At 45.8% G+C, this 21,502-nt stretch overlaps 1 protein-coding gene across 3 annotated transcripts in view; it reads left to right on the top strand.

The window, feature by feature from the left end:
- WHRN (whirlin) overlaps nucleotides 1-21,502 on the top strand; it is an 88,417-nt gene that overhangs the window by 42,177 nt on the left and 24,738 nt on the right. The gene's annotated exons all lie outside the window — the stretch shown is intronic.

Raw genomic sequence — 21,502 nt, 5'->3', positions numbered from 1 at the left:
TACAGAGGCTGATCATCTGCCTAGAAAATTCCAAAGAATCTACCAAAAAAACCTCCTAGAACTAATAAATGAGTTTAGCAAGGTGGAGGGATACAAAAGTCAATTGCATTTCTATATGCTAGCAATGCACAACTGGGATTCAATATTAATAAAAACAATACAGTTTAGAGTAGATATAAATAACAAAATATGTGCAGTATTTGCATGCTGAAAACTCCAAAAAAGACATAAATAAATGGAGATATACACTGTGTTCCTGGATAGGAAGACCGAATATTATTAAGATGTCAGGTCTCCCTTATTCGATCTAAATTCAACACAATCCCAATTCCAATCCCAGCAGGACTTTTTGTAGATATTTACAAGCTGATTGTAAATTGTGTGATGCAAAGGCAAAGAAACTAGAGGAGCTAAAACAATTCTGAAACCAAAGAGCACTGTTAGAGGACTTAGTACCTGATTTCAAGACTTACTATAAAACTATAGCAAACAAGATGATATGGTATTAGTGAAAGGATAGACACATAGATCAGTGGAACAGAGTAGAGAGTTCAGAAATAAACCCACAAAAGCATACTTAACGGACTTGGCAAAGTGCAAAGGCAATTCATTGGAGAAAGGGTAGTCCTTTCAACAGATGGTGCTGGAACAATTGGACATCTGCATGCCAACAAATGAACCTCAACCTCAACCTCACGCCTTCTATGAAAATTAACTCAAAATAAATCGTACACCTAAAAGTAAAATATAACACTGCACTACTTCTACAGGAATACATAGGAGAGGGACTTCCCTGGTGGTCCAGTGGGTAAGACTCCACACTCCCGATGCAGGGGGCCCAGGTTCGATCCCTGGTCGGGAAACTAGATCCAGCATGCATGCCACAACTGGGAGTCCATGTGCCGCAACTAAGAAGTCCAAACGCCGCAGCTAAAGATCCTGCGTGCCACAACTAAGACCCGGTGCAGCCAAAATAAATAAATTAAAAAAAAATTTTTTTTTTCAAGGAATACATAGAAAAATCTGTGTGATCTTGCATTAGGCAAAGAGTTTTTAGACGTGACACCAAAAGCATGGCCCATAAAAGAAAAAATTGACAACATGGACGTTATGAAAATTAAAAACTTCCCTCTGCGAAAGACACACTTTTAAGAGAACTGAAAAGACACACCACAGACTTGGAGAAGTCAATATTTTCTAATCCCATTTCCGACAAAGGACTTATACTGGAAATGTATAAAGAACTGTCAAAATGGGCAAAAGACCTGGGAAATGGTTTTGTATGGAAAACTGGTTGCATGTAGTGATAGACACATGAGTCTGTGCGCTTGTCAAAACCCACAGAACTGTACATAGAGTAATTTTGTTATATATAAATTAAAAAAAATCAACCCGGTTGTTGCGGGGATAGATGGAGAGCAGACTGAGACAAATAAAGACAAAGGAATCTGACTATTACAGGTGATTCCCGTGACCACACTGAAAGGGAGTGGAGAAGGAAGAAGCTGACCTAAGCAATTTTGAAAAACATTGTTTCTACCAATACTGTGAGGCCAAGACAAGACGAAGTGTACTCAGACACTGTGCTCCGGTTGGCAGATTTCTTTTTCTCAAAGGGATATGGATTAGGAATTCTGAAACTGCTTCATTTGTACAGGGTTCATTTGAAAAAATAAGTACATTTTAGATAGTGAGAGCCAGGTTTCTCACTCTCAGAGAAAGTTACAAGGAATGAAAGGGAAAATAGAATAAACCCTGTGGTGCAGGACTCCTCAGAGGTATCAGTGTGGACTCATTTACAAAAAAAAACTAAAATGTATACATTTACCCACAGATAAATAGATACAGAGATCAATATACACGTGTATATATGCGTGAGTTAGTACATACACGTATAATTCCTCACTATCCATTGAGAGGCATTGTACACAATTAAAATCGGTACAACTAACACTCAGATTTTAGTTTCTAAATACTATTCTCTAAATGAAAGGAACCAGGGCTCTTCGTAGGAGTCATTGATTCCAGGTCTAGGGCAGAGAAGCCTGGGGTATCTTTTGGGACCAGAAGACAAAGATGTGCTACCAAATCAATCAGCCAACCAATCCGCCTATCAGATGTGTACAGAGCCAACCTGAAAGAGCACCTCATGGCCAAAGGAGACGACAGTAAGTATCCATGGATCCATACTAATGTAATTACATAAAGAACGGAATAAATACATCAATGGGGGAGAAGCGACCACTCTTCCTTAAGGAACAATTCCCATGAAAAAATGTAGAAGGAGTAAGGGAAGAGAAAATCACCATTAGAACATCACGTCACAGTATTAATTGCTGTAGGCAAGACGCACCAATGGAAGCTAAATTGTGGGCAGAAGTTTAAGCAGAAACAGGATGTTTTGCATAGTTTCAAAGTATCTCTACCAATATATTTTGTAATTATGCAGGGAAAAAGAATAAGTTTACAGTGGAGAATCCTGGCAGGTACCAAGTTAGCCAAGTGTAATACACATTAAGAAAAAAATCTTAACTTTTTTCTAATTGTAAACATAACACTTGCTGGTTGTAGAAAAGTCAGGTCATGCACTGACTCCTGTTTGCAGTGACAGTCCCTCCTCCCCTGCCCCTGTCCAGCCCGGGACGTGACAACTGTCAGCCGTTGGCGTGTCCTTCCAGACCTTTTTCTCCCTGGCCTGTTGTGCACACAGTGATTTGGGGACCCTTGTTCATTCTGTTCCTTTTGTGAACCAACCATCAGCTTCTTAGAAAAGTGCTTCCTTTCTCAGTTCAAAACCTGACATCTCTGATTTCTAAGATTTTGACTAAGTTGTTGCCACTTCAGAGGATGAGAAGGCCCTCCTCAAAAGTCGAAGCACAAAAATGTAGCACAAGTGTATCTTAGCCATCTTGTTATCATTTTTTACTACTGCGATTTAGTATCTGTAATGTTCTCTGTGGTCCGCTAGAGAGAAAACACAAGAAGGAGAAACGAAAAAATGTCTCCTGAGTGTGTCCATTTTCTCACCTTGAGCAGGATTTGGAGAGAGTCTTGCTGGCTAGGTGGCAGGGAGGGGGTGAGCAGCCATGTCCCTCCCTGGGCACCCCAAGCCCGTGGGTCTTTCTTGTGGTTGGAGGGCTGTGGGCGTTCAGGTGGGCATCAGGTGCTGGTGATCTGGGGACCAGAGTGAGGCGTGCGCGACGCAGCACCTGGATTTGTGTCTCCTGTGTGCTCTGCATGGAAATCGTGTTGAATGGGGAGGGTGGGAGTGGGAGACAGAAGGCAGCGAAGACTCCTGACATCCCCAGGTGATGTGCTGGCTGAACGTCAGTGAGAGGAGTGGTGACAGTGAACATCCACTGAGTGATTTTTCCAGGCCGGCACCCTGCTAAGTGCTCTTTTATGTTCCACCTTAATGAATCCCTAAACAATTCTTGACGTAGACACTACATCCACTTCATTAAAGATGATCAAACTGAAGCTCAGAGAGGTCATTTGCTCAAGATCACACGGCAAGGAAGTGGTGAAACTGGAGTAGGGATTGGCTCCAGGACGTCCCCTGTTAGCCACGAGACCCTATAACCCTGAGCTTGTGTGATGGAAAAAAACAGACTGACGGCCCTTGGCAGCCAGGCCCTCAGCCCTCCCTGCTTCTGCTCAGGTCTCTGACATCAGCACAGTCGTGACACCTGCCCAGTGTTTCTACACACTCTGCGTTTGGATTTGGATCCTGGAGGATTCTCCTGGCCATTCAGAATATGTTTAAGTAAAAGTATGGTGGAAATGGCAGAAGGTACGGCAGTGTGAGGGTAGTAATAATAATAATGTTAATAAGGAGCGATAATAATAGAAGGAAGTAAGTTAGGGCGGAGGAGTCTTCCAGTATTTCTAATTGACAGTAATAATCATAGGAATCACCAGCATCTGGGGAGTGCTCCCTCTGTGCCAACCAGCGTGCTTAGTGAGTGCTGTCCCTGCACTGAGTCATTTAATTCTCCCAGCAACCCTGCGAGGAGGCAGTAGAATCATCCTCATTTTAGAGATGGGCAATCAAGGCCCAGAGAGGTTAAGTAATACACCCAAGGTCACACAGCTGGTAGGTGGAGGAGCTGGGATTGAAACTCAGGCAAGTCTGGAGCTTAGTCACAGAAATCCAGTTCCCACCTCTTCCTTCCCTCATACCCCCTCCTCTGGCCAACTGCAGTGGCTCTTACAGGACTTAGAGGGTCGTCCCTTTGTAAAATGGTTCTCACGCAAATTGGGCATCTTGCGCTTACTGCCCCTGGGAGGTGAGGGAGGAGTGAATAATCCTTGACTTCGGGTTGTTTCTCTGTGTATGTGGTGTGTGTGCTCCTGCCTCCACACACCGAGCGATATTCCTGAAATCTGCAGAGTAACAACAGCACAAAAGCACTAATAGTCACCGACCACTCCCAGCCCAGTGCCGCCCAGGACGGATCATCTCGCCTGTCCTCATTGCAGCCCCACGCGGAGATACTGATTGTTGTCATCCCCATTTCATGGATGAAGAGACTGAGGCTCAGTGAGATTAAGCAGCTCGCCCCAAAGCGTGTTCTTAGCTGGCAGAGAATTGGCAATTCAAATGCAGAGCTCTCTGAGGCCACGTGCTCACCTCCGTTGCCAACTGGATGGCTGAACACAGAAGTCAGAATGTCTCTGACTGGTAATGTGGTTTTTTAAATTTTACATTGAGAAAGGCTTTGTCCGTGTTTCTGTGCTTCCAAACCCAGTGCTCTTTCCATTCGCAGGGACAGCAAATAATCTCTATCTTGTGTGCCAAGGCCATTTAATTAGTGTAGCTGCAGAAGTGTTTGTACTTGTGTGTTTGCGACTGGGTTCTGCCAGAAAGAATACTTTGCTAAGCTAAGGCTCTCGCAGTAGTGTCTACTGTGGACAGAAGGGGGACCTGGGGCCCGGATGACTGGATGTGTGCCATCTCCATGGGAGAGCACGGGCCTAGCTCAACTTTTAAGATTATCTAAATAAGAATTTATGATTAAAGCTGTACTTCAGCAAGAAAGTATTACTTGGGGAAAACTAATAACAATGGCAACCACTTCTCATACCCACTGTGTCAGGCACTGTGAGTCATTACCAGGCAGTGTCACATGGTGGTTAAATGCACACACTTTGGAGTCATAATTACCAGCTGTATCACTTTATCTCCCTGGACTCAGTTTCCCCATCTGTAAAGCTGGGAAAATAATACCTTTAGGAACTTGTGGGGATGTAGCCAGAGAATCTCTATAAAAGCACTTAACACAGATAAAAGTATTCAAAATATGCTGGCTTTGCATAGCACAGGGAGATCAGCTCCGTGCTTTGTGACCACCTAGAGGGGTGGGATAGGGAGGGTGGGAGGGAGACGCAAGAGGGAGGAGATATGGGGATATACGTATGCATAGAGCTGATTCACTTTGTTATACAGCAGAAACTAACACAACATTGTAAAGCAGTTGTACTCCAATATTAATGATAGGACATTTTGCAGAAGACTGGGGCCAATGAAACATTTGCTTTGCTAACCTGCAATGTATATAGGAATGCTCTAGGTAAATAGAACCAACAACACAATAAGTGATTATCAAAATATTAGTCATGTTGCATAGTTATGTCTCTACCTTAAGACTGAATCTGACACAACACCGTAAAACAACTATACCCCAATTTAAAAAAAAAAAGGCTGAAAACACACAAAAAAGCAATTATACTCCAATAAAGATGTTTAAAAAAAAGAAAATATGCTGGCTTTAAAAAAAATATTTCTGGTTTTCAGTATAAGCCTGTAAGTAAATAGAATTGGTTCTGTTTGTGGATGAGAAAAATGAGGCTCCGAAAGTGGGAGTGATTTGCCCAAGGTCACATGCCGGGAAGGGGCTGGCCAAGGTCACAGGCCTGGCTCTCAGCTCTAATGCCCACCCATGTACTTTCCGCTGTGGGTCCTGCCTCCCCGGTGAAGGGTCAGTCTGGCACGTTGCCCCACCGGGATGGAATAAACCCAGGCTGTTCCTTCAGTTCCTCGCCGGCATGCCAGCCCTGGCCCTGCACGGAGCCTGCTTGCGAGGAATTGTGGCAGAGCAGCCCCTGATTGCTTGGAGCCTTGAAAGTCCCCTGGCTCTTTCAGCAAGAGGTGGGATGACAGCTTTCACATCATTGCCAAGTTCCACCTTAGAAGACTGGCTTTGCCTCCCTTCCCAAGCCCCTCGCCGGAGCAGGGCCTTCTCTGCCAGGCCTTTCCCTGGGGCTGCCTTTCCCTGGGGTGTGATGGTCACCTCTTTCTCCTGGGTGGGAATCCATGAGCTGTGAACCTCCAGCTGGCATCTTGCTTCCCTTCCAAGGGCTGTGCGGGAGGAGTTGTGCTTCCCATAGATTCCAGGTTCTCTAAAAATAGTCAAAATAATGATACCAGCACCACCACCACCTGTGTCCGAAGTACCATGTTGTCAAGACTCAATGAGCGAATGCAGGTAAAGCCCAGTGCCCGCACAGGATAAGCTCCCCTCAAATGGTAGCTCTGGTTATGTGAGTGGTCTTCAGTATCCACATGAGTGTGTGTGCTCGTGGGTGAGACTGGTCCTTGATGGCATCTAAAACTCTCGGGTAGCTGATGGATCTGCCCAGATGATGAACCCTTTCCAAGGAGCCAGAAGGTGGTTTCTTTCCTGAGAATCCTGGCACGTGCTGGGCGACAGTTTTAGCCTCCGCCCCCCCACCCCACTCCCACCGGCTGTGCCACATTCTCAGTCCTTCCATAGCATGCTCTCCTAGCCCGGTTTTTGAACTAGCCTCTGAATGTGTGTTTAGTAAATTGCAAACGTTCCGAGTTGCTTAGTCCTACCTCCTGACTTTTAAAGGGGCCCCTGCTAGGGTAGTAATTGCTCCCAGGCAGGCTACTGCCAAAAAGAGTAACACTTAGTTTCTGCAGGGAGGCCACTGTGAAGCAGGAGCCCAGCTGTGGCTCGCCCTGGTCACAGCAAAAGGGGAGAGCGTTCGTTCAGGTGCCCATGGCCCCCATGAGCATGCTGTCCACAGGAGGCAGACTGGGCTTCCAGGGGCTGGCTCTCCTTATCATCCCTGTCCCAGGTGGCCAAGGGAAGGGCCCGAGGAGCTGGGCGGGGACTGACCAGCGCGGGAGGGTCGTCAGTTGCCCTCTGGCTCCACATGTGGCCATGCCAAGTTCGGTGCCTGTATATCGAGGATGTGCATGGTTCGCTGGATCTGAGGTCAGCCTGTTCCGCCGTTTCATAAGGGAAGCAGTGATCAGCGAGCATTTCCTTAGCCCCTGCTGTGGGATAGGGCACACGTGACGGGCTTTGAGAGAGGTCAGTAACCATGCTGGGCAGCGCTTCAGGCACTTGACCATGCATACAAATTATCAGGGACCTTGTCAAGTGCAGAGTATAATTCAGCAAGTGCTGCAGTTATTATGGCCTCATAACTATCCCCAAACCAAGAGGTGTGCAATAGCCACAGATTCTGCTCAGCCTTGCTGCGGATCAGGAAGTGGACAGGCCACAGCCGGGCAGCTTGTCTCGGCTCCGTGATCCTCAGGTTACAGCTGGAAGACTCAGTCTGGGCACCGGAGCCACTGGGAGGCTTGTTTTGTCTCATGTCTGGAGGTTGGCATTAGGCTGCTGGCCGGGGGCCCCCAGCTCTTCCCTGCATGGGCCTCCCTGTGCCATCTTCTCACAGAGCTAGTTTGGGCTTCTTCTAAGCATGGTGGCTTAGAAAGGGATTCTGAGGGCATGGGTCCTGGGAGAGAGACAAGTAGAGCTGTATTCTTTTTATGACCCAGCCTCAGAAGGCAGGTTCAAGGGGAAGGAAATAACTCTTACTTCCTGTATCAGTTTCCTAGGGCTGTTGTAACAAATGATCGTCACAACCTTAGTGGCTTAAAACAACATAAATTTATTCTCCCACAAATCAAGGTGTCGACAGGGTCATACTCCTTCTGAAGGCTCTAGGAGAAGATCCTTCCTTGCCTTTTCCAGCTTGTGGTGTTCCTGCCATTCCCTGGCTTGTGGCAGCATCCCTGCAGTGTCTGCCTCTTCGTCACTTGGTCTTCCCTGCATGTCTCTGGGTCTCACATCTCTCTCTCCTTTCTCTACTATGGATGCCAATCATTGGATTTAGGGCCCACCCTAAATCCAAGATGATCCCATCTCAAGATCCTTAACTTAATTACATCTGCAAAGACCTTATCTCCAAATAAGGTCACATTCAACAGGTACTGGGGGTTAGGACTTGGACATCGCTTTTTTGGGGGGAGAGACACATTTCAACCCACTACAGCTCCTGATGGAGAGTGGCAAGGTTCTAGGAGAGCATATAAGACTTGGAAAATTTGGGATGGGGACTGCGATTCTGCATTTCTCATAAGCTCCTAGGTTGTTGATACTGCTGGACAAAGATACAGGCTACTGTTCTCAAATCTCAGTCTACTGAGGAGGAGGGAGGAGTAAATAGCAAGCTAGGTACCATATTAATACCAAAACCACGTAATATTTGAATAACACACAGCATCTACTATGTACAGTCACTTGACATATATTAGCTCCTTTAAACCTTCACAGCCACCTTTTAAAAAGGTTTTTGTCCCTGTTCACGGATGTGAGGCTCAGAGAGGTTAAATGACTTAACCAAGGTCACACAGCCAGGAAGTGGTGGAGCCAGGACTTGAACCCAAGCAGAGCTGGTTCAAAATCCTTGCAGTTACTACTGCAGTCCCCTGCCTGGGCTGGGACCTCGGGAGGGAGCCATCAGCCCAGGGGAGGAGAGCCAGTGTGGCTGCAGAGAGGAAGTAGCTGCCTAGCTGGGCCTTACAGGGTATTCACTCAGGCACCTGAGATGTGTTAAACGTGTGTGTGTGCCTGACGCAAAAGCAGGAGCCAAAAGACACGTGCTTTCTGCCCTTGTGTAATCTGGTTGGGGTGTTGACTGTGGACAATTATACCAGGTAGAGAAGTGAAGGAACGGATCTTCAGGGAGGTACTAGCAAGAGCAAAGGCACAGAGACATGGGCTGGGGCTCACAGGTGTGCTGAGGGGAACCTGGGGACTGACCGAGAGGAGAGGCAGGGCGAGGGGGCATGGGGCGCGGAAGGAGACCCTGGCTTTTCCCAGGCCTCACCGATGGCTGGACAAACCTGGAGAGACGCATAGCACTTAGACTGATTGCATTAACTCCAGAATCAAGGAGCTGTTTGCTGTAAGGCAGACAGAAGGAGGCCAAAGCTTTCAGAGGTTGGGGAGTCCAGAGGCCTGGGTGGGGCTGTGTACTAGAACTATTAACTCACACCCTTTGGGGGACTTTGTTTCCTTTTTGTTTATTTTTTCCAGCTATTAAAGGAATAGATTCAATATGTAATACACACACAAAAACATGCGACAGTAGAAGGACCCAGATATCCTACCTTCCAAAGACAACCTTTGTTAACATCTTTTATTTTTCTACATATAATTCGCATACCATAAAAATCACCCTTTCAAAGTATGCAAATCAGTGAAGTACATTCATAAGATTGCACAACCATCACCAGCATCTAATTTTAAAACATTTTCATCATCTCCCCCACCCCGTGCAAAAAATTCCTGTACCCTTTTAGCAGTCACTCCCCATTTCTGTCTCTAAAGATTTGCCCATTTGGGGCATTTCATATCAGTGAATCATAGAATATGTGGCCTTGGTGTCTGACTCCTTTCACTTAACATAGTGTTGTAGCATATATCAGTAAATTCCTTTTTATAGTGAAATAATATTCTGTTGTGTAGCTATAACATATTTTGTTTGTCCATTTGTGAGTTGATGGACATTTGGGTTGTTTCCGTCTGTTAGCACCTTGATGTAGCTTCTTTTATTCCTTTCTCTGTACACTTTTACACAATGATATTATACAGTATATACTAATTTGCATCCCACATTTTCACTTGCGTTTTCCCATGTGATTAAAAACTTCTCATAAGTGCAGTTTGTAATAGCTGCATGATAACACTCCGTCTTCTGGCCGAATTATAATTTACCTAACCACTCCCTTGAAGTCAGGCGTTTAGTTGTTTCCAATTGAAGTAAGATTTTAAAAGGAGCAACAGATGAGAGAAACCTCAGGGGATCTTTCCAGAAGAGCTTAAATCGCCTCCCAGCCTATCTGTGCCAGCAAGCTGCCGAGCCCAGAGAGGGACGAGAATGATTTATCCCAAATTACTAAGAGGCAAGGATTGGACTGGATGGTGTAAAAAAGATTCTTCTCCAGGGTGGCATAGCAGATCTGCCAAGGGCCCAGGCCCGCTCTTCCCCAGACCCCCAAATGTCAAGGGAGATGTTAGCTTTATATCATGCCCCCCTGGCAAATTTTTACATTTCTTTTTTGAATTTATTTTCTTTACCCTCAACAACATAGTCTTCATATGCAGTCTGGAAAGCAGAGGAAAATGAATAAAGAGCTTGAAATTAAAATTGCCTGGAATTCACCTCTCAGAGGCAACTCCTGTGAACATTTTGGCATATTCCTTCCCAGTCTCTTTAACACATTTGAAGACCACATTAGTTGGGCAATTTTAAGATAACATTAAAAAACCTGAATTCACAAGTAAAGCATGACCACTGTAGGAGATGTAAAAAATCCTACACTAAGGGAAAACCTCATGCAGCAGTCTAGGTGTCTGTTCTTCCAGAGTGTTACGCTCACAGGGCATAGGATGTGGACAAAAATAGTTCAGCAAAGTTGGGGTCAGACTATTTGCTTTCCGCCATCCTCCATAACATCTTTCCATTTCAGAAAGACCTTTGCAAAGTATTAAGGTACAGAGTGGTGTTATGTGATTCCATTTTTTTTTAAGAAGAGACGTATATTTGTACATACTTACATATGTGGAGAGAGTTCCTGGGAGGATGCCCAAGAAACTGTTCATGGTGGTTACTTTTTTTACAAAACTTATACAGTTATACAATTTTTTTTTTGTGGTACGCGGGCCTCTCGCTGTTGTGGCCTCTCCCGTTGTGGAGCACAAGGCTCCGGACGCGCAGGCTCAGCGGCCATGGCTCACGGGCCCAGCCGCTCCGCGGCATGTGGGATCTTCCTGGACAGGGGCACGAACCCGTGTCCCCTGCATTGGCAGGCGGACTCACAACCACTGCGCCACCAGGGAAGCCCTACAGTTATACAGTTTTTAGAGATTACACTCCATTTACAGTTATTACAAAATATTGGCTATGTTCCCCATGTTGTACAATACATCCTTGAGCCTATCTTATACCTAATAGATTGTACCTTCCACTCCTCCACTCCTATATTGCCCCTCCCTCTCTCTCCCCACTGGTAACCACTAGTTTGTTCTCTATGTCTGTGGGTCTGCTTCTTTTTTGTTATATTTACTAGTTTGTTGTATCTTTTAGGTTCCATATATAAGTGATGTCATAGATTTGTCTTTCTCTGTCCAACTTATTTCACTTAGCATAAATCCCTCCAAGTCCATCCATGTTGCTACAAATGGCAAAATTTCGTTCTTTTTTATGGCTGAGTAGTACCCCATTATATATGTGTAATGGTGGTTACTTCTTAGTCTCAGTCCTGGGGACTGTGACTTCAGTAGTCTGGGGGCCTGAGACGTGTTTTTAAGGGAAGGGAGCTTTGGCGAGGCAGGATTTTTACAATTTGTGTGTATACCCATGGTTTACTGTTTGCCTATTTCTATTAGATGCAATTTTAAGTTTAATTGGAAAAAATAATTATATGTCATTAGGTATTCTGCAACATTATTGTTTATGACTTTATAGCATCACTGTATGGATATACCATAGGGTATTTGAGTGATGGATTCATAGACATTTAAGAGGGGGGGGGTCCAAATTATTTTTCAAACTTTTTGTTTTGCATAGTCTTCATGATTTTCTTGGGGTTAATTCCTAGAAGTAGAGTTGCAAAAGTTTTGTACCACTTTGTCAAATACTTCTTAGCAAGTTTGAGCCAAAGTGTGCTCCAGCTGGCAAAATGCCAGATGCCCTGTTACACTTTCTCACCCAGATGGGGTGGTGAAAGCCTTTTAGTGTTTGGTTCTTTTTGGCTAGCCATGAGTGCCACCGTGTTTTGAGTGCCACCCATGTGGTAAGCAGAATAATGAGCCCCAAAGATGTCTACATCCTAATCCCCAGAACCTGTGAATATGTTAGGTTATATGACAAAGGGGAGTTAAGATTACAGATGAAATTAAGGTTGCTGATCAGCTAACTTTGACGTAGAGAGATGATTCTGGATCATCCAGGTGGGCCCACTGTAATCACAAGAGGCCTTAAAAGTGGAGGAGAGAGGGGCTTCCCTGGTGGCGCAGTGGTCGAGAGTCCGCCTGCCGATGCAGGGGACACGGGTTCGTGCCCCGGTCCGGGAAGATCCCACGTGCCGCGGAGCGGCTGGGCCCGTGAGCCATGGCCGCTGAGCCTGCGCGTCCGGAGCCTGTGCTGCGCAACGGGAGAGGCCACAACAGTGAGAGGCCCGCGTACCGCAAAAAAAAAAAAGTGGAGGAGAGAATAATAAGAGAGAACAAGGAAGATGGCTGTATGAGAAGGATTTAACCCGAAGATGCTGTCTTTGAGGATGGAGGAATGGGGCCACAGCCAAGGAATGTGGGTGGCCTCTAGAAGCTTGGAAAAGGCAAGGCAGTGGATTGTGTCTTAGAGCCTCCAGAAAGGAACTCAGCCCTGCTGACACCTTATTAGTCCAATGAGACCCATGCTGGATTTCTGACCTTGAGGACTGTAAGATAATAAATTTATGTCCTTTTAAGCTACTAAGGTTGTGATAATTTGTCACAGCAGCTATAGGGTACTAATACAGTCCAGTACATACTGTATCCCCAACACCTAGCATAGTGCTGGCCCTGAGGGAGGTTCTTGGTTCTTGTCTAGATGGTTCATTATATTTATCATTTGCCCAGTCGCACAAGATACAAAAGTAGTTTTGCAGTTGCCACATACATACCACTGGAAAACGAACCCACTAAGTTGTGTTTCTGATTTGTTTGCAGTACATTTTGTCTGTAAACTGAGTGTTTGTAGTCAAAGTACTGTGTTACTTGGGTTATTTCTTTTTTCCCCTTCACCTTAGTTCTGTTATTGATTTGAAATAGGTTCATTTGTTTCTGCTGGAATTCAGTAGGGCTTCCCCACATCTTTATTGATTTAATTTTACTTTTTGAATAACAAAAACATCGAAACTACCTAAAAAACGTACTCAGACTATTACTTCTCCCCCACATCCCTTCTACCCACCCCCACCACTCCTCGCAAGACAACTAAATAAGCTAATTTCTGGCTTATTTCTGTTTCTTTGTGCAAGAATAAGCAGATACATGTATATGTTCTTTTGCCTTTCTTATATAAAAGGTAGTATGCGATAGATATTCTTTTTCAGTTAATTTTTTAAAATTTAGCATCCTGGAAGTCACTGCACGTCATTGCACAGAAGTCTTTGTCATTCTTTTTTACACCTGCATAGTACTCCACGGTGTGGCTTTGCTGTACTTTATTCAACTGCTGTCCTCTGTCTGGGCGCTTAGATTGTTCTCAGTATTTTACAGTTACAAACAATGATGCAGTGGGTAACTCCATGTATATGTATTTTGTCACTTTGGGAAGTGTATCTTCAGGGTAAATTTCTAGAGTTGGGATTTCTGTGTCAAAGGGTAAATACATATATAGTTGGTCAATATTGCAACATCCCACTCCATAAGAGTTGTTCCATCCTGAATTCCCACCAGCCTTGTCTGAGCATGCCCGACAGGTGCTGTCAAGTTTTTAATTGTTTCCTATCTGATAGGTGAGAAAGGGTATCTTGATGTAGCTTAATTTGTAATTTTCTTATGAGTGAAATTGAACATCTTTTAATATGTTTATGGACCATTTTTATGTCTTCTTGTAACTTGGATGTGTCTTTTATTATCCTTCTGTTGTCAAGATTTTGGACTTTTCCCCCTAAAATTTAAGAATTCTTTATATATTAAGGCTTACTAGCCCTTTATCTGTGACATGTATTACAAATGGTTTCTCCTTGGTTGTCATTTTCTTTCAACTTTGCTTATAGAGGTTTTTTTTTTCCCCAATGTGCAAGTTTTTTAAATTATCATTTAGTTTAATTACCAATTCTTTCTTCTGTTGAATTTGAGGTCTCTTTAGAAAACCTTTCTTAGATATAGAGCATTTTATCCATTTTTTTCTTTTAACACTTGTAAATACATTTTTCTTTTTAAAGCTCCGATTAGCACACTGGCCCTGAACTCCACGCAGATCTGATTTATTCTTGTGTGCAGAATAAGATATGGATCAAATTTTATCTGTTTCCAAATGGCTACATAGTTATCCTAGTGCTATGTATTAAAAGCCCATCTTCACCACAATGATTTGTGATGCCACCTTTATCATGTACTACATTCCTGTGTGTCCTTGGGCCTATTTCTAGCCTGTTTCCCTGTCTGTCCATCTGCTCACGGGTCAGTCCCCCACAGTTTAATTGCAGAGGCTTTAGAGCAGGATTTAGTATCTGGTACCTCCTCTTGTAGCAATTCTGTATCAGGGTTTTCATAGCTGTTCTCGTAGTTTGATTTTTTAATTAAAAATTATTAAAAATTAACAGATTCATTTTTACAGTAATTTTAGGTTGATTAAAAAAAATTAAGCAGAGAGTTTTCATATACCCCTTCTCCATCCGCCCTTTTCACACACAATTTTCCTTATTATTAACATCTTTCATTAGTGTGGTACTTTTATTACAGTGATGAGCCACATTATGATACATTATTATTAACTAAAATCCATAGTTTACATTAGGGTTCACTCTTGGTATTGTACATTCTATGGGTTTCAACAAATGTATACTGAAATGTATCCACCATTACAGTATCATAGGAATAGTTTCACTGCCCTAAAAATCCTCTGTGTTCTGCCTGTTCATCCCCCCATTCCTTCCCCAAACGCCTGGCAAACCACTGATCTTTTTACTGTCTCTGTAGTTTCGCCTTTTCCAGAATGTCACGTGGTTGGAATCATACACTATGTAAGGCTTTTCAGATTGGGTTCCTCCATGTGCAGTTTTATTTTTTCACATGAACTTTTTATGTCAGCTTATCTAACAAAAGCTTGGTTGTGTTCTTATGGGGATAATGTTAAATATTCAAATGAGAGAGAATTAACATCCTAATGATGCTGAATCCTTTCCAACAACAGGCCATCTCTTTTTTTTTCTTTTCCTATTTGTTGAGTCCATTTTGAGTGTTATAAGTTTTCTTCACATGTGTGTTGCACATTTCCTGTTAAGTTGATTCCTGTTTTCTCTCTTCTGTCACCATTATAAATGTAGAGTATAGAGCATAGAGTATATACTCTACCTCTTCTGATTGGTCACTCTGTGTATATGAAGGCTTGAACTTGAGAACTCACTGATTTTTACAGGTCTGTGGAACAGCACAAAGCACGTGAGAGGGCTAGTTCCAGGCCAGCTTTACCCCAACTTACCAGGAGGCCTCAGACCCATGACATATTTTCTCTACCCCTCACCCCAGTTTTCTCTCTTCCAAAATGAAGGGCTGGATAAATGCGCACCATTTCCCAGAGTGAAATTCCAGCCAAAACTAAATTGTGGTTTGTGTTTTTACCTCTTTCCCTCACTTGTGATTGACAAATTGGATGTTTTTTTCCCTGCTGCAGTGCAGAGCCAGGCTGCAAGTACCCAGCCTCCCTACATGCCCTGGCCTTGTCAAACTAGACCTTTACATAAATGGAAAATGTCTCTTGCCTGTCTACAGAAACCAGAAAGGGCAAGGGGACTAGCTTGCTTGTTCGTATATTTGTTCATCCATTCATCTAATTGTTTATTCACAAGTTACTGATTCTGTCAGGCATTGGTGGGGTGCCTCCCATGTGCCATGCAAGGGGGGTGCAGGACTCTGGCCCTGAACTCAGTGCTTACAGCCCAGCATGGTCTCGAACTATGATGAGAGCTTTGGGGCTGGTACTGCAGAAAGCTCTTTCGGACAGTGCTGGTTTAGAGTGCCTTTGCATCATCTGAGTTGATATGTTGAGTAGGCTGGTACAAGTCTGGGGCTCAGAACAGCAGCTGGGCTGGGTTCATATCTTGCTCTGCTATTTGACTGGTGGGTGTCCTTGGGCAAGTGACTTCACCTCTCTGAACCTCACTGCCCTCATCTATAGAACAGGCTAGACCATTCCATGCCTCAGGTGGTGCTTATTAAGTGTAGAGCCAAATTGTACGAGGCCACTGGCCTGAGCGAGGTGCTCAAGGGGTTCCATAGCTGTTATTCCTCCTGGGTTTGACCGTTGTAATTGCTCTGATGTGTTTACTTGAAAGCCAAACTGTCCTGTGAGAAGAGCTCAGGAGTGGCTTCTCTGCCCTCGTTCCACCATTGACTCAGAGTATGACCTTGGGCAAGTCCTTTCCCCTCTCTGGGCCTCAGTTTTTCCACTGATGACCTGGGGGTTAGAGTAGGCCTTCTTTGAGGGCTGCCCATGTCCTGAATAGAGTAAGCAAGGACTGACAGTGGACGTGTTAGTGTGAGAAGAAGGAACCAGAAGGAAGTCAGAACGCACCAGGTCCGCCAGTTCCATCCGTGGCATGTCCGAGTGGGTTCTGCCCTTGTGAGAGCAAGGTTTACCAGAGAGGGTTGTGTGATGAGCTCACCCAGACCCAGCCCTCACCCACAGCTTGCTTGTTCTAGGAACCTTCTGAGCATTTACCTTGACCTTTTAAAAAAAGATACAGACAAGGTTTACTGACTTCTGAACTGTTGGAAGAAACTAATGTTATCTCATTAAAACTGCATTGCTCACCAAAAGAAAAGAAAGAAAGAAAACAAGCCCATTAAAGTTTTAAACCTGACATGGAAGACTATTAAAGATTCATAATTGCAATAAAACTCTTCAATAGAATTTGAATTTTCGTTGTGGTAATGCTGCAGTCAGCGGAGTCCTCGTTTGAAGCCGCAAAATCCATTTCAGTAAAGTCTTGGGAAGGTGGTGAAGAAGGAGGCCCTGGCCCAGCGAGGCTCCCACTGGTGTGCACATCCAGAGAGGATGGGTTCCTGCTCAGCACAGGGGTCGAGTGGTTGGCAGGTTTCTCCCCTGCCTCCCTCTGATGTGAGAGCTCAGCCCTGCTGCCATCCTTCCATGCGTTCTTTGGGCTCGTTTGTTCCTTGCAGCAGGCAAGAACAGAGCACCTACTGTGTGCACGGCAGAATGCCCGGGCCTGAGAGGTCATGTCAGAGGTGGAAGGATAGGCTGGTTTTTCCTCGAGGAGGAGCCAATACTGGTTCGAGCAGAGGTTTGGCAGGCTGGCAGAACGAAGGCCAAGTCCCAGCTCTTGTCACTTCACTTGCTGGCCTCAGCCCCTCATCTGTAAGATGGGGATAACAGTATGTGCCTCGTGGGTGTGGCCATCACGTGTGAGTGTTGACACGGAAGGTGGAGAGGCGGAGGGTATGGCTTTGAGAGACTCAGAGGAGGCAGAATTGCAATATTTGGTTGGTGAGTGACCAAGGGTCACTTTAAGGGTAAACATGGTTTTCAAAAACGCAGCTAACATTTATTGAGGGCTTACTGTATGCTGGATACTGTTTTATCTGCTTTGTAAGTGTTCATTCAATAAATATTCATTGAGCGCCTACCATGTGCCAGGTGCTGTTTTAGGTGCTGGGGATACAGTGGAGAGTGTATTAACTCATTTAATCCTCAGACCTATGAGGTAGGCACTGATGCTTTTCCCATTTTCCAGAGAAGGTAACTGAGCCACAGAGAGGGCAGGGAAATTACCTCTGGTCACAAAGCTGGGAAGTGGCAGAGCCTGGAATTAGATCCCGAGGGCAAGACCCCTGGGTCTGTGCTCAGTAACCACACAGCAAATGGCTTCTCATTTAGTTGGTGTACCACTCTTCACAGATGCTGGTCTTATCCCGTTTTGAGGGAAGCAAGGCCTAGAGTGGTAACATTATTTTCCGCAAGTCTCTTAAGGAGTAAGAGGGGATCATTACCAAGGCCAGCTCACTCCTAAGCCTGCTGAGCTCTTTCCACTGCTCCAGGGGCCTCAGACCCAGGGGGAGTGAATTCCTGCTTCCTGGTGGTTGGCTGGCCAAGTTCAGGGGAAAATCAGTGTCCTGTCCTCGTTAAAGTCCCTTTCCTCTCTCCTCGGAGCATCCCGAACCCGAGCCTGTCACTCGATGGCTGTGGATGTTGGAGGAGTCTTTCCTCTGCCTTAAAATGAAGGGCACTCCCGCGCTCCACCCTCTGCTCCTTCATCACTGGTGATGAATAGGACGCCCATGGTGACAAATAAAAGAAAGCCTCCTTTATTTGTTCATCCTTCTACGTCCTTCCCATCGGCGCCTGTCGGAAAGCTGAGCAAATATTAGACACTCAGCACACTCTGCTCCTGTCTCTCCCTTCTCCAGGGAGTCGTGTCCTGACAGCTCTGGGCTGGTGGGTGTTTTCTTGGTTAATCAGCCTCAGGGTCTGGGCTTTGCTGTTGCCTCGCTCTGTGGTCCCTGACACGTCCCTGTGCTGCCTGTCTCCCCATATGTAGGGGACCTTGGGAGGCCTGACAGTAGCCACGTTTTCCTTTTTCCTTTTTGCCTTAAATCTGCCCTCCCCCTCCCCCTCCCCCGCCCGGGTTATCTAACTCAGAGCTGGCTACCGTGGGAAGGAGAGAGTAACATTTCAATGAATGAACATGGAGAGCTCTTAGGTGTTTTTTGTGTGTGTGGGGGGGGGGGGAGTGCTTTAGTAGAAGAGCCAGATGAAGACCTTTAAACACTCCACCTGGACTTCACGTTGCACAAACCAAAGGAAAAGGGGAAGTGAGTGGAAGTGAGTGGAAGTGAGCATGGGAGAGTAGAGAGGAGGGGTCTCTGCAGTTCCTTCCCGTTTACTAAATGCCTTCTGCGTGCCAGACACTGTGTGGGGTAAAGGTGGCACAGGGTTGGGGGAGAATAGGGGAGAGGCTGGGCTCCAATGCTGGCTCACCGTCCACGTGTGACCATGACCTTGAGCAAGTTGACATGTCAACCTGTCCCCGCCATTTGGAAGGGAAGTGAATGAAAATCTCTCGAAAGCCTCTCGAATATCAGGCTCTGTGCTGAGTGGTCCCACTTGCTTCTCAGAGACCTGGAAAAGGCGGGCAGTGTCATGTGCCTTTTACAGACGAGGAGTGTACTGGAGCGGTGCAGGACCGCACAGCCACTGTGTCATGGCTGCCTGGCTTCAGAACGACGGGCATCTTTCTGTTGGACCGTAGGGACGGGACTCCACAGCCTGCTGGCCTGGGGCTGCTGTGAGCAGCACGTGAGACACTGGATTTATTTGAACGTGGCTTGTGAATTCTGAATGACAGTGAACATGCAGACGCCTGTTCTGACAGGGCTCCCGGACCTCGGGAAGCTTTTCAACAAGTAGAGGGAATGAGAGAGAGAGCTGGACACAGAAATGGGAGTCACTCAGACCAACTCAGATGCTGCAGAGGGCTGCGTGGAGACAGCCCCGTCTAGAGCTTCAGTTTTCAAACAGGCTCTGAAGAAGAAGAAAGATAGGAGAGGATGGAAAGAGATGGGGAAGACGGGCTCACGTACCCCCCCCATTAAGTTGGGGTTTCCAGAGTGTGACTCCTACTTCACACCTGTTCCCCAAGTGGATCGCACATGAACCCCACACTGACTCACAGATCGGGTAGGGATTCATTCAGCAGACTTTGGGGGGGAAATGTGATTAGCACATTTCATGGATGTTAATGTTTACGAGGAGGCTGCAGTAAATGTGTGCTGGTGATTCACAGCACTGCATAAACAGCAGGTGCCCAGCTCAGGGAAGGGAGAGTAACTGAAGTTTGGAAACGAGAGCACTAAATCGGTACACACACCCCCAAGAACCATTGCCCCCAGAGGCTACTGACACCCCGACCTCAGTGTTGCCAGATTTAGCGAATAAAAATACAGGCCACCATTTAAATCTGAGTTCCAGCTGAAGAGCGAATACTTTTTTTAGTGAACATACGTCCCATGCAATATTTGGGACATTCCCTGCTTCTCCAGCCTCGCTGTGAGGGGCCAGGTAGGTGCTTGTAGAATTGAGTTGCTTCCCCCAGGCCTGGACCTGTAGGGAGAGGCTTGCTCACGAAAGGATGCCCTCACTTATCTGGTCTCTCAGATGTTACTTCCTTTAATTAAACTGCTGGGATGAAATAAAGTGTGTGGGAAAGACTAAAATTGACTTCCTTAGCTTAACAAAAGCCAAAGCTATTGAGAGGGATACTTAAGGGAACAGAGCACTTCAGCAGATGTAAAGTACAGCCTGGCTCCAGCTCGGATCTGTGGGGGGACAACCAGGGGCAGAGGGGAGAGGTAGAGCCGCTACTCAGGGAGACTGTGATGATGTGGGCCGAGGGGGCCGTCCTTGCCTTGAGAGCATCCGTCCGCTCTCAGTAAGGCCCGAATGCCTGCCTGCTAAGCTCTCCTTTGACACAGCTCTGCTTCTCAGCATTGGGGAACACCAGCTGGGAGAGAGGCACAGTGGGAAGTGGCGAAATCCATACCTCCGCGCACAAGCACTTATTGAGCACTTGCTGTGTGCCAAGCCCCGAATCAGGTGTTGGGTCTCACCTCTAGCTGTTTTACAAGGAAACCAGCTGGGGTTGCCTAAGTTCTCAGGGACCCCAGTTTCTCAACTAGGGAGCTCAAAGATGCAGAAAGAGAGAAAAAATTTGTTGATATTGCTGGTGGCGTTGGGAAACACATGCTGATGACTGTAGAGATTTGGAGGGCAATCCTGGGCTAGGATTCCCCATTTTACACCAGAGGAAACTAAGGGACAAAAGCTCATTGGGGAATTTGCTTGAGCTCATGTGGCATGAAAGTAGCAGAGCCAGGATTTGGACCTGAATCTGATGGTCTTTGAAACCCTTAACCATAGCGTTACGCTGCCTCCTGGATTGTAGGGGTTGTTGAGGTTTTTAAGCCGGGAAGGATATCCTGAAAGCAAAAAGTTGAAGAAACGTTAATCGCGTGCTAGGTCTGAGGCCAGTTTAGAAGTTAATGCACGGAGGAGGATGCCAGCTCAGGAGCTCAGGTATGAGCAGGTGGGGACACAGGTTAGGGGACCGATGGGAGGGGAGGAAGGTGAGACTTCCTGGAGAGTCTACTCAGGGAATAAAGGCAGAGTTTATGATGGGGGTGGGTTTTCAGAGCTGGATGCTGCAGGCAGGGCTAGGGAGGAATGGCAGGCTTTGGACATGCTGGATCTGAAGCCCGACAGCAGCCCAGTAGTAGAAAGCACTAGGGCCTTGGGACCTGACCTGAGTTTACACCCTAGCTGTCCTCTTCACTAGCTCTGTGACCACAAACTATTTACTTAACCTCTCTGAGCCTCTGTCTTCTCTCTGGTGAGATGCAGAGCAATGACACCTACTTGGCAGGATACTGAAGATATTAAATAAGGAAAA

The sequence above is a fragment of the Monodon monoceros genome, unplaced genomic scaffold (genome assembly GCF_005190385.1).
Source record: "Monodon monoceros isolate NGI ecotype Baffin Bay Population unplaced genomic scaffold, NGI_Narwhal_1 Super_Scaffold_5, whole genome shotgun sequence".
In the NCBI taxonomy this organism is placed as follows: Eukaryota; Metazoa; Chordata; class Mammalia; order Artiodactyla; family Monodontidae; genus Monodon; species Monodon monoceros.
The sequence above is the reverse complement of the archived record's forward strand: the minus strand, read 5'-3'. Positions and strand labels throughout refer to the sequence as shown.